The sequence below is a fragment of the Tympanuchus pallidicinctus genome, unplaced genomic scaffold (assembly GCF_026119805.1).
Source record: "Tympanuchus pallidicinctus isolate F22 unplaced genomic scaffold, pur_lepc_1.0 scaffold8, whole genome shotgun sequence".
Classification (NCBI taxonomy): Eukaryota; Metazoa; Chordata; class Aves; order Galliformes; family Phasianidae; genus Tympanuchus; species Tympanuchus pallidicinctus.
The window spans coordinates 50,143,470-50,157,454 of record NW_026294802.1 but is presented as its reverse complement, the minus strand read 5'-3'; positions in this window follow the sequence as shown (position 1 = coordinate 50,157,454).

Here is a 13,985-nt window from a genome sequence, read left to right as displayed (position 1 = left end):
GCTTGTTTTTGTACCCAGCACTGTGCTTTGACTCCCATGAAAGCCACTGTGTCAAATCTCTAATAAACTGTTAAGCTATTCATGTCACACTCAGAGCTAGGAGCAGAGTCCATTATGCTAATGGTCAGTGCAAGCTTCCTATAAACTACATATACTCAAAGGGCACTGGCTGTATGTTACTATAAAATATTGGAATGGCTTGGGTTTGAAGGGACCTCAAAGATCATCTAGTTCCAAACCCATGCTGTGGACAGGGTTGCCAACCACCATATCAGACACTAGATCAGGCTGCCACCGCCTCCCCCAGAGAAAGACATGCTAATGTACATGAGGGACAAGCAGGTGCTCCAAGAGAGTCAGCATGACTTCACCAAAGGCAGATTATGGCTCACCAATCTGGTGGCCTTTTACAGTGGAGTGATGACATCAGTGGGCAAAAGAAGGGCAACTGATGTCATCTACCTGGAGTTCTGCAGGGCCTTTGACATGGTACCACATTACATCTTTGTCTCTAAATTGGAGAGAGATGGGTTTGAAAGGTAGACTATTTTGTACATAAGGAATGTGTTGGGTGGTCACAACCAGAGAATTGTTGTCAATGGCTCTATGTCCAGGTGAAGGCTGGTCCCCAGTGGTGTCCCCGTGGCCCATTGTGGATCTGGTATTCTTTAACATCTTTATCAGTGACACAGTTGATGGGATTGAGTGCACTCTCAGCAAGTTTGCAGACAACACCAAGCTGAGTGGTGCAGCCTGTTTAAACACATGAAATGGGGAGGATATGGAAAAAAGATGCTTTCTTTCTGGTTCTTACAACTTGTTCCTTCCAATAAGGAGACAAAGCAATGGTTTTCAATTTTTCAATTTTTGGGGGGCCCTGCTGGCATAAACTCAGTGAATCAACAAGTTTGCTGGATTTAGGAGGTTACAGCAGAAAATGTCTTGGTCTTCCCAGCCAGGAAAGCAACTGATGTTGTGTAGACTTCACTGGGGTGTTTCAGTGCCTACAAGGGTGATCCATGACTGTAATTTCAGTGCTATGGTCATCTGAGCTGCATGTTGAGAATCTCACTGCTGTTATCCCCTTCTGGTATCCAGGGAGCCCTGCCCTACTGATGTGCCTGTGATAGAGTGATCCAAGTGCTGCAGAAATCCACTTTTAGCTACTCTTCAATAAATATTGCCAAAGGCACACTGAGCAGATTGCTAATGCACAGTCCTTACCATCCACACTGTTTTCCAATCTCTCTCATGCATTTGGGAGACAGCCACAGCACGGGACCTGGGCACCTGCTCAAATCAGCTCACGTTGAGAGCAATGCACACCCACAACAAATCCTTCAGAAATGGCCCATGATTAGACACATAAGTTATTGTCCACTGACAAGTTCCAAATAATGGATACATTTGAGAAAATGACAATCTGCTGGCAGATAGTTTGCAAACAGAGAAAGAGATAAAATTCGTCAGCTAAATGATTCATTTTGGCTTCCTCTGACTTTTCATAGCAAAAACAAACCGTGCTTAGCTCCATCAGGCAGTTTCCAAGCTTTGCAATTTCTTTCTCTGATTGTCATGCATATAATATCTTATTATATTTGATATTAATGGCGGTGTGGTGCTCAGGTATTGAAAATCCATATGGCCTGTATAATATTTACAGTATGACAAAGTAATAAGTCACAGCGACAGCCTGCTGTCGTGCACTCCTAGCATTTAGCTCCAAGCAAATGCAGAGACGTACCGCGATGTTCGTTGAGATGTGGATGGATCTGGCTTTTAATTAGCTGGATTTGTGGCTTATGGTGGGGGAGCTGCAAAGGGAGGGGGTTGCTTTGCATATGTTCTGGTGGCATGAAGACTGATAGCAGAGGAACAGTTCAAGTGCAGCTCAGTGGCTGTGGTTGTTTGTTTTCTGGCCTCACTGCATGCTGGCAAAGCAGATGGGAGAGCACCATGAGAACACCCTGGGCTTGTTGGTGGGCTGCCCTCTTGGCTGGAGTGGTGCTTCCTGCTGTGCTGCATGGATATGGGAACAGCACTGAGCACTGAATTGGTTTTGGGAAAGGGGTGCTGGGCTGTGACCCTGGGAGCGCTCAGAAGCTGCGGAGACCAACCAGGCAAAGCAGGGTGCAGATGGCTGTCAGCAGCTTCGATGACACGCCTGCCAAGCCAGGGACAGAGTGTGAAGCTTGATGCTGTCAAGGATGGGGATAAGATGAGGCTGCTAATGTGAGCTTGAGCAAAGGCCTGGATTTGAGAAGGGAAAATAAAAAAGCCACAGAGATTTGTACACAGCTTGGCCTGGGAGAGAAGGGAGGAGGGGGAGGTCGATGCTGACTGACAGGGACTGGACCTGAGCAATGGGGAGGAAATTGCTGTTGTGAATAGGAGGCAGAGATTGGAGACTACAGAGACAGGCTCAGGGAAAGGTCAGGAGTGTGGAGCTACTAGATGAGCATGGCTAAAGCTTCAGCTCCTGGGGAGTCAGAATGAGCAGTGTGGCTCAGCCCTCCTGACCCTGCACGTGTTAGGTGAGCCACCTGCTGCAGATGTTTCTAAAAGCCAAAATAAAACCCCATAAGTCTGTGGCTGGTGGCTTAACCCTTCCTGTCTGCAACATCCACAATGAACCATGCCACATGGAGCTGGTGAGGATGCTCAGCTCCACTGTGCTGGTTTGGCAATGCCTCACTGCGCCATGCTTTTTCCCACTTCCAGATGTAGTTTCTGTGCCAAGGGGTATAGAAACCTGCCAACATCTGTCACTTAGGCTTTGGTCTCATTTACAGCAAGAAGATTTCTTATAATGACAGAAACTTATCAAGCTGAAAAACTTTCAGAGACTGTTTCTTAGGGGTTGGAGTGGAAATGGGATCTCCTCCTCCAGGACGCAATGGCCTTTTCCAGGGGACAGTTTAATCTTTCAGAGACAGATGAATATGAAACTCAATAATCCAGTAATACAAGCAGAAGATGAAGGGAGATGGGGAGAATTTCAATAAAGCAGCAAAAAGTAAAGAGCCTGGAGCTACTGCAGTTTCCTTCAGAGTCCTGGGACAATGAACTGGGGTGGAGCTTGCTGAGGGCAGATTGCACAGCATTGGCTCAAGGGCAAAAGCTGCTTTATCACACAACATTCCCTGCTCCACATGGATCTTTATATGGTTTTACAATTCAGTAGCCTCTCCCCAATCCAATTCCCTGATTTTTCTTGATTTTCTATAACTGTCTCCTTTTTGCTCTCAGGCACTGTATTCTTGCTTTTCCCTCCTGCATCTTTCCGCCTCATGCTGCAAACTCTACTTTTTCTCAGCAAAAGCCTGTGTGGGACTTGAGCATAAGGTTTCTGCTGGCTGTCAGCAAAAGAGAGGATATCAACTGGGCTCTGTAAGGCAAAAGAACTGGATAGAAGGAAACACATCACTAATTTCTGCTTTCAGCATGCAGCCTCAGTAACAAACAGGATAAAAGGCACTGGAAACCAACTGAAAGGATGTGCTTGGAAGAGAAGACTTGTTGCACAGTTTCCTATGCTGTTGCAGAGCACTTGAAGCTGGGAGGTGTCCCAGTGAGGACCTGAGGGCCACTACATTTATGAGTTATGCAAGTGTCATTTTGCTGTGTCCACCCCAAAATCACTATGCAGAAATGCCACTGTCTATAAGCCCTGCAGCAAAGTTGGGCTCTTAGGGTTGTTTTCATTCTAGAATTGATGTCACATCTGACAGCTGCTGTCACCCTATGATTATGCCAGCATAGCTTCTTTTGATAGAGTATGAGCCCTGACTGATTAACAAAGTGCCCTTTGGCCTCAGGTTAATGACAGATTTCACAGCACTGCTATGGAGTAATTATTGTTTAAAAAGGTCTTAGTGGAAGTTTTGATATTCTCCTGCTGGCCTGTGTCCATCTCAATGTAGAATCAGAAAGTAACAATTATGGGCACGCAGACCAGCTCACCTGGAGATCTCATGGTCCTGATTCTTGATGCATGTCACATCTCGGTATTAGATGGACTACTGTGTCGGGTTTGCTTCTTTTCACGACACCTCAGTCTATTAATCAGCCAAAGTATGAAGTTGTGCCAGTCCATAAGTTATTTGAGTTATCAAGTTATCGTGTGAATCACTTTCCTCCATCTGTCAGTTGTCTCACTATGTCAGCTAGTGAAGTCCCCTGGTAGATTTGTCTTCCAAGTGTATCTCATTTCCTTACTTCTGATTGTCATTGAGATATCAATCTCCAGTGCACGATGTTGTCTTTTTCTTTTTTTTTCGTTATATGATCTTATCAGTTTTCTGTAGTTTTTTGTCTTGGTGGCAAAAGTGGCACAGACTTTCTTGTGAATGGTGCTGCTCTGTAAACACAGAGATCAGCTGCAGACCCCTGACTGCAGCCCATAGACCACAGCTCAAGAGCTGCAAATCTGAGCTGTTTATACCTCACTGCAGTGCCTTGGTATTTTGGTACAGTATCTTTGCATGACTCCAATTTGGTACAGAAGTACTGTTACCACCATGACTCAGATTGTGACCTCTCTGTAACATTCAGATTAGTAAAGGAATAGATGTGAGATTCTGCTAAAAATTATATAGCTTGAGTGACTTAGAAATCCAAGTGACATATTCTGAGTGATGTATTAAATTAGGAGCTTAAGCTTGAGTGAAAGTGAGTGGACTTAGTTTCCTACACTTCTGCATTGCAGCACTTTGTAGAGCAATGCCTAAATGTTGCATTTAAAGAGCTTGCAGGGAGGCCAACAGAAAGCTTGTAGTGAAATGTGGAAGTGAGGTCTTCTAGTTCCCAGGTCAGCTTCCTTCCCAGTACTGATGAGAGAGAGAGAAGCAAAGCCAATATTTCAGAAGCCAGAACCAAGGAATAGAAAATGGTCCCAGTTAAGGCCAGTATAGAAGACAGGGCATTTTCTTCTCCTATGTGCTGAAAGGACATCATTGAATGTGCTCCTTTACCTGCAGACCCCTTCTGCTGAGCAAATGTTTTTGCCAATTAAAGGGTTTCCTGCTGCTGTGGTTGATCCACACAAGTGGAAATAGAGGGGAGGCGTGGAGGAGAGAATCATTAAATCAGCAGAACAAAGGCACGAGGGCAAGTTAAAAGACCTGATCTGAATAAAGGAAGCTCCTCAAAATATCAGCTTCTTTGTCCTGCATGTCCTTCATCCATCCAATTCTCCTGAATGCTGTAGAGAGGCTTTGTCATTCTCAATGACATGGCGGGAGGAACCAGTCCTTCAGCAGGCTGCCTAAAATAGCAACAGACAAGAGACAAAGTGCTCAGAGGTTCGGTTCAGTCTATGAATGCTCAAAGTTTCAGGGCCAGATCTGGATTATTCAGTCTTCACAATAAGCTTCCTCATCACAGATCCTTGGTGCTTTGTAGACTGAGCTACAAAGATGGCCTCATTCATGGTTGCCCCTCTTGTGGACATCAGCAATGTCTTTTAGACAGGTGAGGTACCAATACCATGTAGTATTACAATCCAAACTTGGGCCCAGATTACTGTGTTGTCTTTAGTAGTCTTATGTGTCCCCAGTGAAAACGGGATCAATTTTTGTCTGTCTCCAAAATTCCTCATTAACAAGGCAGTCCCTCCAGCATCCTTACTGTCAACTTTCCATGTTCTTGTACAAAGTCTGTCAACATGGTATTTCAGCATCTTCCAGGGTGACTTAGGAGCATCTGACTGCTAAGGTCATTGCAGCTCTACATTTATATTATCAGAATTTTTCCTAGTGCTGCCTTTTTTAAATATATATCCTTTCCTTTCTTATTTGTCTAGTAATTCACCTCTTGGGTCTGAGAGATATGACCTGTGAGAGGATCCCAGTCTAACACTGCCAGTTCAAGAGCTATGATTGAGTTACTTTCCTATAACTATTAATACAAAACCTCCAAAACTTGTGTACAGGACATTGCAACATGTCCTTACTTGCATTGTCAGCAGCTTGCAATGCTTGTATAGAATTTTGTGTTCTTATAAAACCATTGCACCAAGAGACCTTTACAGTCCTTGCTAATATTTACAGTGATCTTCCATGTAAGAAAGCAACCTTAGGCAATGCAGTCACATCTTTCCCATAGATCCTCTCTATTCCTTTGTCCAGAGAATACTTTATGCATCTAAAACTTGAGTCATGTGTGTAGATAGAATAAAATAAGACTGATGAAATCACTGTGTTTCAAATGGGTAGATCAGACCATGGCAAATGGTATCTTTGTGCCATGTTCTTGCAAAAGCCTGTGCAAAAAGTTGTGCTTTTGTCTCTCCTGACATATCTAGCTATCAATCTTGCATAGGAGATAGCAACCAGTGAGAGGGAGATACTTTTCAGTGCAGTGGAAGATATGGAGGTTCAAATCCCACATATGCTTCCTTTTGGAAGCCTTGGCTTCTGCTGGGGATTGGTCATTAGCAGGGCCCAGTAGGAAGCTGACCTGTACCCACCACAGTACCCACTTTCTAAGCTGCACCAGGGTTAAATGGGCCTTGCTGTGGAGGGAGGCTGTGTGTGCATAAGCCTTTTCAAAGTCCCTGAGCATTTATCATCATTCCTGTCTCCCAGCTAATGAGCAGCTAAAGTGATTTTCTATTGCTTGTAATTCACCAAAATTGTTCTAACTGTTCGAAGAGCCAAAATTGACAGGCTAATGCGGCCGCTCGCCTGGCTGTCTCAATGGCTCATCGAAGGGTGAGCTGATTGCTGCCTCGGTGATCAGCCGAGGTGCTTCAGACAACATCATTTCTGTAATACATCAACAATCTGAAAGCTGAAAACAAAGGCCAGAGGAGAGTAATCATCAGTCACAACTCAACACTTAAGGCTAAAATAGGTCAGGGCTGAATACTAAAGAGAACAAAGAAGAAGGGAAAAAGAAAGTCTTATTTCTTGGTTTTCTTTCTGCCTCTTTGTCTCTGTGTGTCAGTCTCCAGGCACTGTGGGTGTGGAACTTCCCTTATTGAAGCAGACTCACTTAAGGTGGAATTGGGGATGGTGTGGTTTCCTATTGCAGTCTCCACTGACTACAGGCAGGTGCTCTGGAGAAGGCATCAGTTTGAAATATGTCCTCAGCATGTGAGAGATTGTGCTTGTTGCTCACCTTCTTCTTAGTCCAGGACAGTACAGCAATTTGAGGAATGAATGCTCTCACAAACGCAAAACCGAGGTCCAAAAATGCCAGCCCCTGGTGCTCAAATCCTGAATCAGCTCATACTCCTAGAACTCCCCAAACCTAAGCCTATCTTCAGAAGTCTCAGATTTTTTGTTTACAGATATACGCAAATATATATATGGACCAGATTTTTTTCAGGATTTGGCTTCAGGATTTTGAATTTTTAGAGCGCATTTTGTTTTGCATTCCTACAGTTATTTTTCCTCCAGTGACAGAAGTTAGAAAGTCATGTGGAAACAAAACAGGCACTGCTGGAAAAGCATGACACTGAGGGAGGGAGCCTGTTGTATTGATGTCTCTGATGTCCCGTTATGAATCCTTGTTGAAAACTTCTAGCTGAGAATTTCAGGATGGCTCTGGTGTATGTGAATTCAATGTAGTCTAGAGTAGACTTCATATTCCAGATAATCCCTCAGTGAAAGCATAGGCCTCTTTTTCCTAATCTTCTGTCTAGCTTCAGAAAATCTACAGGAGTAGAATCTAGAATCATAGAATCATTAAGGTTGGAAACGACTGCTAAGTACACCAAGTCCAACCATCACCACACCACCACCATGCCCACTGACCATACATATCCCTCAGTGCCAAATGCCAGTGTGTCTCAGTGCTTTACCTCTTGGTAAAGCACTCTTTCAGATGGCTGAAAGATGGCCCACAAGTTCCCACATCATTGCTGGGGATGAGTACATACAGATGAGTACATAATCCCATTTCTTTCGGAAAAAGGATCACCAAGAAATGTTCATACTTGTTTGTAGGATCTGCAGCTTTCAGGGAACCCCCTGGAGAGTTGGACTCAAGAACAAGTGATCTCAAGCATTGGGAAAACAGACTATGGAGAAACCTAGCCAAGGTTTTTAGCATTCAAGATCTAACTCCTCTTCTGGCTCAGAAGGGCATGACTAAGAATACAAATGTGTGTTTTGTCCAGGTGCTTCATGCAAACCCAATGGACCAAGCTTTTTGTCTGTCTCCTTGCAGACATAGGTGTCACTACTGGAAGTTAAAGCATCTGCCAGCATGGCTTTCAGGATCACTGGAACTCAAAAGCTTTCTCACATCATCAAGCGCAGACCCCAGGGAAGTCATTTTAACATGGTGCTTATGTACTCAGCCCTCTATATTTGAACTAGACAGCTTGAAACCTTGAAATACTATGGCAATTCTTCTACGTCCAGTCTGGTCTCTCATCATCATTAAACTGAACTACAGATGAAATTTGAAGGGATTTATCTAGCCATTCTCATCAAAGCCAGCCACTAAAGAGAGCTCTGAATATTAACCCCATGCTGTGTTTATTTATTCATCAGAAATTCTTTTGGGTACAAATTAGTTTTTGAACCTAATTTTCAGAGCACACTTGGTTTGGTGCATAAAACCTGAGTCTGTGTGAGCTAGCCACAGGACTGTCTTAGCAACTGCTGCTGTGTCCTCAATAGAAGGGATAATCACACTAATTTAATCTGATAGAATGATGATTCTACCTTCAAACTTTAGAGCTGACTGAGTGACAAACCTAATGCTTTTTAAAATCAGTGGTCCTCGATTCAGTTCTTACCACTGTGACCCAAAAGCAGGAATCAGGCTGTGACTTACAATGGGTAAAAATAGCCAGAGACACATAGGATCAGCTTCCCTGTTCTAAGAAACATGAATAATTTCTGCTACGCTGGTGCTCAGGGTCTTTAGATACCATATGGTGGATCTGTACAAATGGAATATAAAGTGTTTCCTGAGTCATTTTCTTTCTCAGACAAAATCCTGAAAGATGGGAGAAAAGAAGTGGTAACATCTTCCTTCTTGGAGGAGGAACTGAGATGCAAAGTGACTCAGTAAATTTCATGGAGTGACTGTAGCAAAGGTGGGGTTTGAAACTGACTTCTGAATCCCAGGAACAGGAATTGCCCATGGAACAATATGATCAGCATTGCTAAATGCTTTTCTGAGGTTCTGATTTTAGTGATTTGGGAGTTTTCCTGAAGGACTTATTTATGCGCTCATCTTCCTTGGCTTTTTATGATGACAGAAGGATGGCTTTTCTGGAAGCTGGAACAGCTGCCAGGTTAAGCTGAATTGCTGTTTTAAAGAACCACCTTGCTCTGTTGACTACTGAGTGAACCTAAAGAGTTTACTTTCAGTAGCCTGAAGCTAAAAAAGAAGCTAAGTTGCCAACACTGTCTCATTTATTCACAGAATAAAGCCCTCTCATAGTAATCGTCCATGTCTCCTTCTTCTTTGTCTGGCTTGCCTTTCAAATTTCTTGGTTTTGTGCAGTTGGATGCTGTTGGACATTTATAACCAAAGAGAGAGCTGAAAAACTAGAAAGCACATCTGAAAAGGAGACTTAAATAGAAAGGATGCTTAGATTTAAAGAATTGTCCCTGAATCCAATAGTGACGCATTAAATCACCAAACTTTCAATAACTCATACAATATCTCCATGGAGATGTGCACCATATGGAGTTAATTAGTAGAACAACAAAACAATCAATTAGTTCCTTAATTAGTTTTACTAAGAAATGATAACAAACACAAACAATTTATTCAAACAAATAGCCAGACCACAATGATAGTTTAATGGCCCCTGTGAAACTGGCTCCATGCTGAGCTCTTTCATGTTGTTTTGAGTAATTCTGAAGATATTAGCTTTGGTCCAGCCAAAATGTTTTATCAGTATGATCAATTATTTATGATATTAGAAATAGAGAGGAGATTGCTGCTTATTAAAAAAATAATAATGATTTAAAAATATATAGAAAAGGAAACCTTAAATAACATTGGATCAAACCAGGAGTTAACCTGGTAGCAATCGATGGGGATTAAGGCAGTGGGGATTTGCCCCGCCTGCTGCAACACCGTTTAATCCCAGAAATAAATCTGATTTTTGTATCATACTCAGAATGGCATTTTTGTTTCATAAGCTGTTTGGAGAAGATTGAATCAGGAACACAAAGATTTCCCATTAACTTGGATGTTTTTAAATCAATGTGATGCTGAGAAGTGGGGTATTAGACATAAAGTAGTTGGATATAAAGAGTGGAAGTCAGAATATATAAAGAGAATTTTCAATTTGTTTTAAATTTATTTTTAATCTTTTATTTTAATGTTGATTGAATACAGACGTTTGTATGAGGTATTTTTTTGGGTGAAAAGATTCATCTGCACAAATTACACCTGATTTCTACTGATCTAAAGAAGACTTGAGAGCTCTGGAGGATGCATTACCTATGCCACCAAGAAAAGCAAATATCAAAATTAGCTCCCTTGCTGCACTCAGGAGCTGTGATTAATTGCTTGTTAACAAGATTTTCAAAGTACAATGATTTATCTGAGTTTGATCAGGCAGATTATGGGATATAACATTTTAATAAATTTATTGAGACTACAGATATATGTTAAAATGATAAATAGGTCAAGCTGTTATAGGTATCTAAGTTCCAATAAAATTATTTTTAGAATGCATTTATGCAATGGAAAAAAAAAAAAAGATTATTTAACCAGTTGCATTTTTATGACCTAATCCTTTTCTTTTTTAAAAAAAGCCCAGACTTTAGAATGGTGATTTATTACCACCATTTCCCCCATAAATCTTCTTTCCCCAATAAATAAATCTCTCTTTCTCTCTCTCTTTTTTCCTTTCCTTTTGGCAGAAACAACCTATCTTTGCAACTCTGGAGGAGGCTCAGACCTCGCAGCCACAGGGAATGATGCAGACTGTGAGCAGTCACACCCCGAGGGGACACATCTGGCAGCGCTCTTTGTTTGGGAACTCATCACACTCCCAAATCACAGAATCGTTAAGGTTGGAAAAGACCTCTAAGATAATCTTGTCCACCTACCACCAGCACTGCCCACTGACCACATCCCTCACTGCCACGTTTCCACAGTTCTGTAACACCTGCAGGGATGGTAGATCCACCACACCCTGGGCAGCTGTGCCAATTCCTGACCACGCTTTTGGCGAAGAAATGTTTCCTAATATCCAACCTGAACCTCCCTTGGCACAACTCGAGGCCATTCCCTAATGGGAGTGGGACATTGGCAGTAGAGGAACAGGTATGAAAACAGCAGATTGAAATGCAGTCTCTTGTTAAGTGACTAAAGCACTTGATAGTACACCTTTTACACCTCTTCATTTCTTTGGCCACTAAAGTGTGCATGTACGTTTGTATGTGCATTTGAGTCTTGTTAAATCAGCAAGTAAAATGGAGTCCCTGTCTTTGCACCTTGTGGGTGCAGCTTACTAAATTGCTGAAGCAGAGGAGTGAAATGTCATTTTCAGCACTGTGCAAGCCAACTCTTCCCCTTGTTTCCATCCTGCAGGTCTGTGGGAGGTGGCCCTGCCACCATCCTCAGCTCCCAGCAGCCTCTGGTCAGTGCCTGAGTGACGGAGGATAAATCACAGCTTGCAGCCAGGCTGCTGGTTAGAATGTAAATGTCTAAACTTTGGAGAAGTGACCTCTGTTAAGTGGTTTAATGCAGTCTGTTGCCAGGAGCTCATGAATTCTGTATTACAGCAAGTAGTTCCATGAGACTGCAACTATCTTACTAATAATACAACCTCAACATATTTATCACAATAACTCAGGCACAGAGAAAGTATAAATATCTTTGATACTGGGAAATGAACTGGCTGCCTATAGGCATTCTGCCTGCTTTATTGCTTTAACCCTTTATGAGCACCTCTGGTGCAGACATAGTGCAAAGAAACAAGTGTAAGAGGAATTATATGTTGATGGTATGTCTGTGCAAAACATACTTTATGTAAAAGGATTCAGGGTGTTTTACATGTTACCAGATTGGATATTGTCATCATAGCGTTGTTTGAGTTGGAAGGGACCTTTAAAAGCCATCTGGTCCCACTCTTTGCAATGTGCAGGGACACCCACAGCTCTATCAGTGCTCAGAGACCCAACTGCCAGACCTTGGGTGTCTGCAGGGATGGGTACCACCACCTCACTGGGCAACCTGTGCACTGCCTCACTAAATGGGAAGGCTTCTCTAGACACCAGAAAGCTTGCTTCATGAACATCTGAATGTGCACCCACTCACGCACTTGGTGAACTTGGTTTCTCTTACCATGCAGTATATGTAGGAGAGAACCAACCTTTGTTTAAGCATCCCATCACTCCCCATGACACTAACTCTTTTTTTTTGTTGTTGTGCTGGAGGATAAAGAGACCCAACAGAAACAGTGACACTTATTAACATAACCACCACTGCAGATTACTCTGGAGGTCAGATGTTTCCTGTTTGCAGCCCTAACCTCATCTGACTCACTCTGCCTGATGTGATCAGAGACTGCGGTGGTATCTGATGGATTTTAAAGCACATGGATATGGTCAGGTAGAGCCGATTTCTCCATTCCTAAGGGATTTAGGACAGGGGGAATTAGAAGTTATTATGCAGTAGCTAAAAAATTCTGTGTGATCACATCTACTTGATAAAGATAGTCATGTTCTGGAGTGATAAAAGCCTAATTTCACAGGCCATCCACACTGGCTTTCTTCAGATAGATAATGTTTCTACCACACACATTCTCCCATTTTCTTCTTCTCCCTGTTTTTTTCTAATTTTCTTTTCCTTCTTTTAACTTCTTATTCTCTTTAATTTTGTATTTTTAATTTAAGCAAAACCTTGGTGTTGCTGACGAAGTATTACTTTTTACGGTCATTTTACCCTCTCCAAAAAATCATCCAACATTTCCAGCAATGGCAGCAAACTTTGAGGGGCAAAAAAAATTTCTGAGGTTCTTTTCTTTTGAAATATGGACTGGATACAGAGAGGAGAAGGTCAGGGCTGTGGTGGCTGAGACAGCAGGGGAGGAGAAAATGTCAGAGCTGCTTTTTATTGTTTTTATGATACTACTTAGACCCAATAAAATGTGTCAATTTCAGACATAAACAACTTGAGATGGGCCCAGCAAAATGTGATGACATTATTGAAATGTGGGCTGTCCTGCTGAGCTGCATTTCGCACATAATGGTGGGCTCACAGACCCACCCTGCAGTTCAGTGGAATCCTTCTGGCAGTGTACATTGTGCTTGATGCATAGATTTAACTCTTGCTTATTTATTTGTAGTGGGAGAATGTTTTCAGCTGTGAAATCTCTGTGAAATTGAGATTTCACTTCATGTTGAACTTCATGTCCTCAAGATCACCGGGGCCCTGTTTGCAGCTGTGCAGTGAGCTCTGCACATGGCTGGATCTTCAGAATGCTCAGGGCACCAATCCTGCTGGGCATTAAGTGTTCCTCTACTGCAATACGTGAGCATCCTTGTAGCACCTTCTCTGCTCACTGAGCTTGCAGGGATGTGTTTAAGCAAGAAAAGGAAAACCCGCTTCTTCAAGTGGTGATGCAGTGGTACAGCTGCCCAGGGAGTTGTGGAGTCATCATCACTGGAGGTGCACCAGAACCATGGAGATGTGGCACTGAGGGACACATTGAGCACACTGGGGGTTGGCTGATGGTTGGGCTTGGGGATCCCAGTGATCTTTTCCAATCTTAATGATTCTGTGATTCTATGATCCTGATTTCCTTTGGCTCTGTGGATTCCTGTCAGTTCAGGGAGGCCTCACATCTAAGCAAAGCCTGCTCTGAGGGAATCTAAGCTGCGTGTATCATTTTAGGATGAGTTTTATTAACCTTTGTCATCTCCAGCATTCAAGCTGCTTGCAGAGTTTGCCCTACAGAGATTAAGAGAAATGAGAAGGGGCAATTTGAGCCAGAAGGTACTAAAAAGGGGAAGATGAAGCCTTTCTTTTGCCAAACCAGCCCAGTGATATACTAT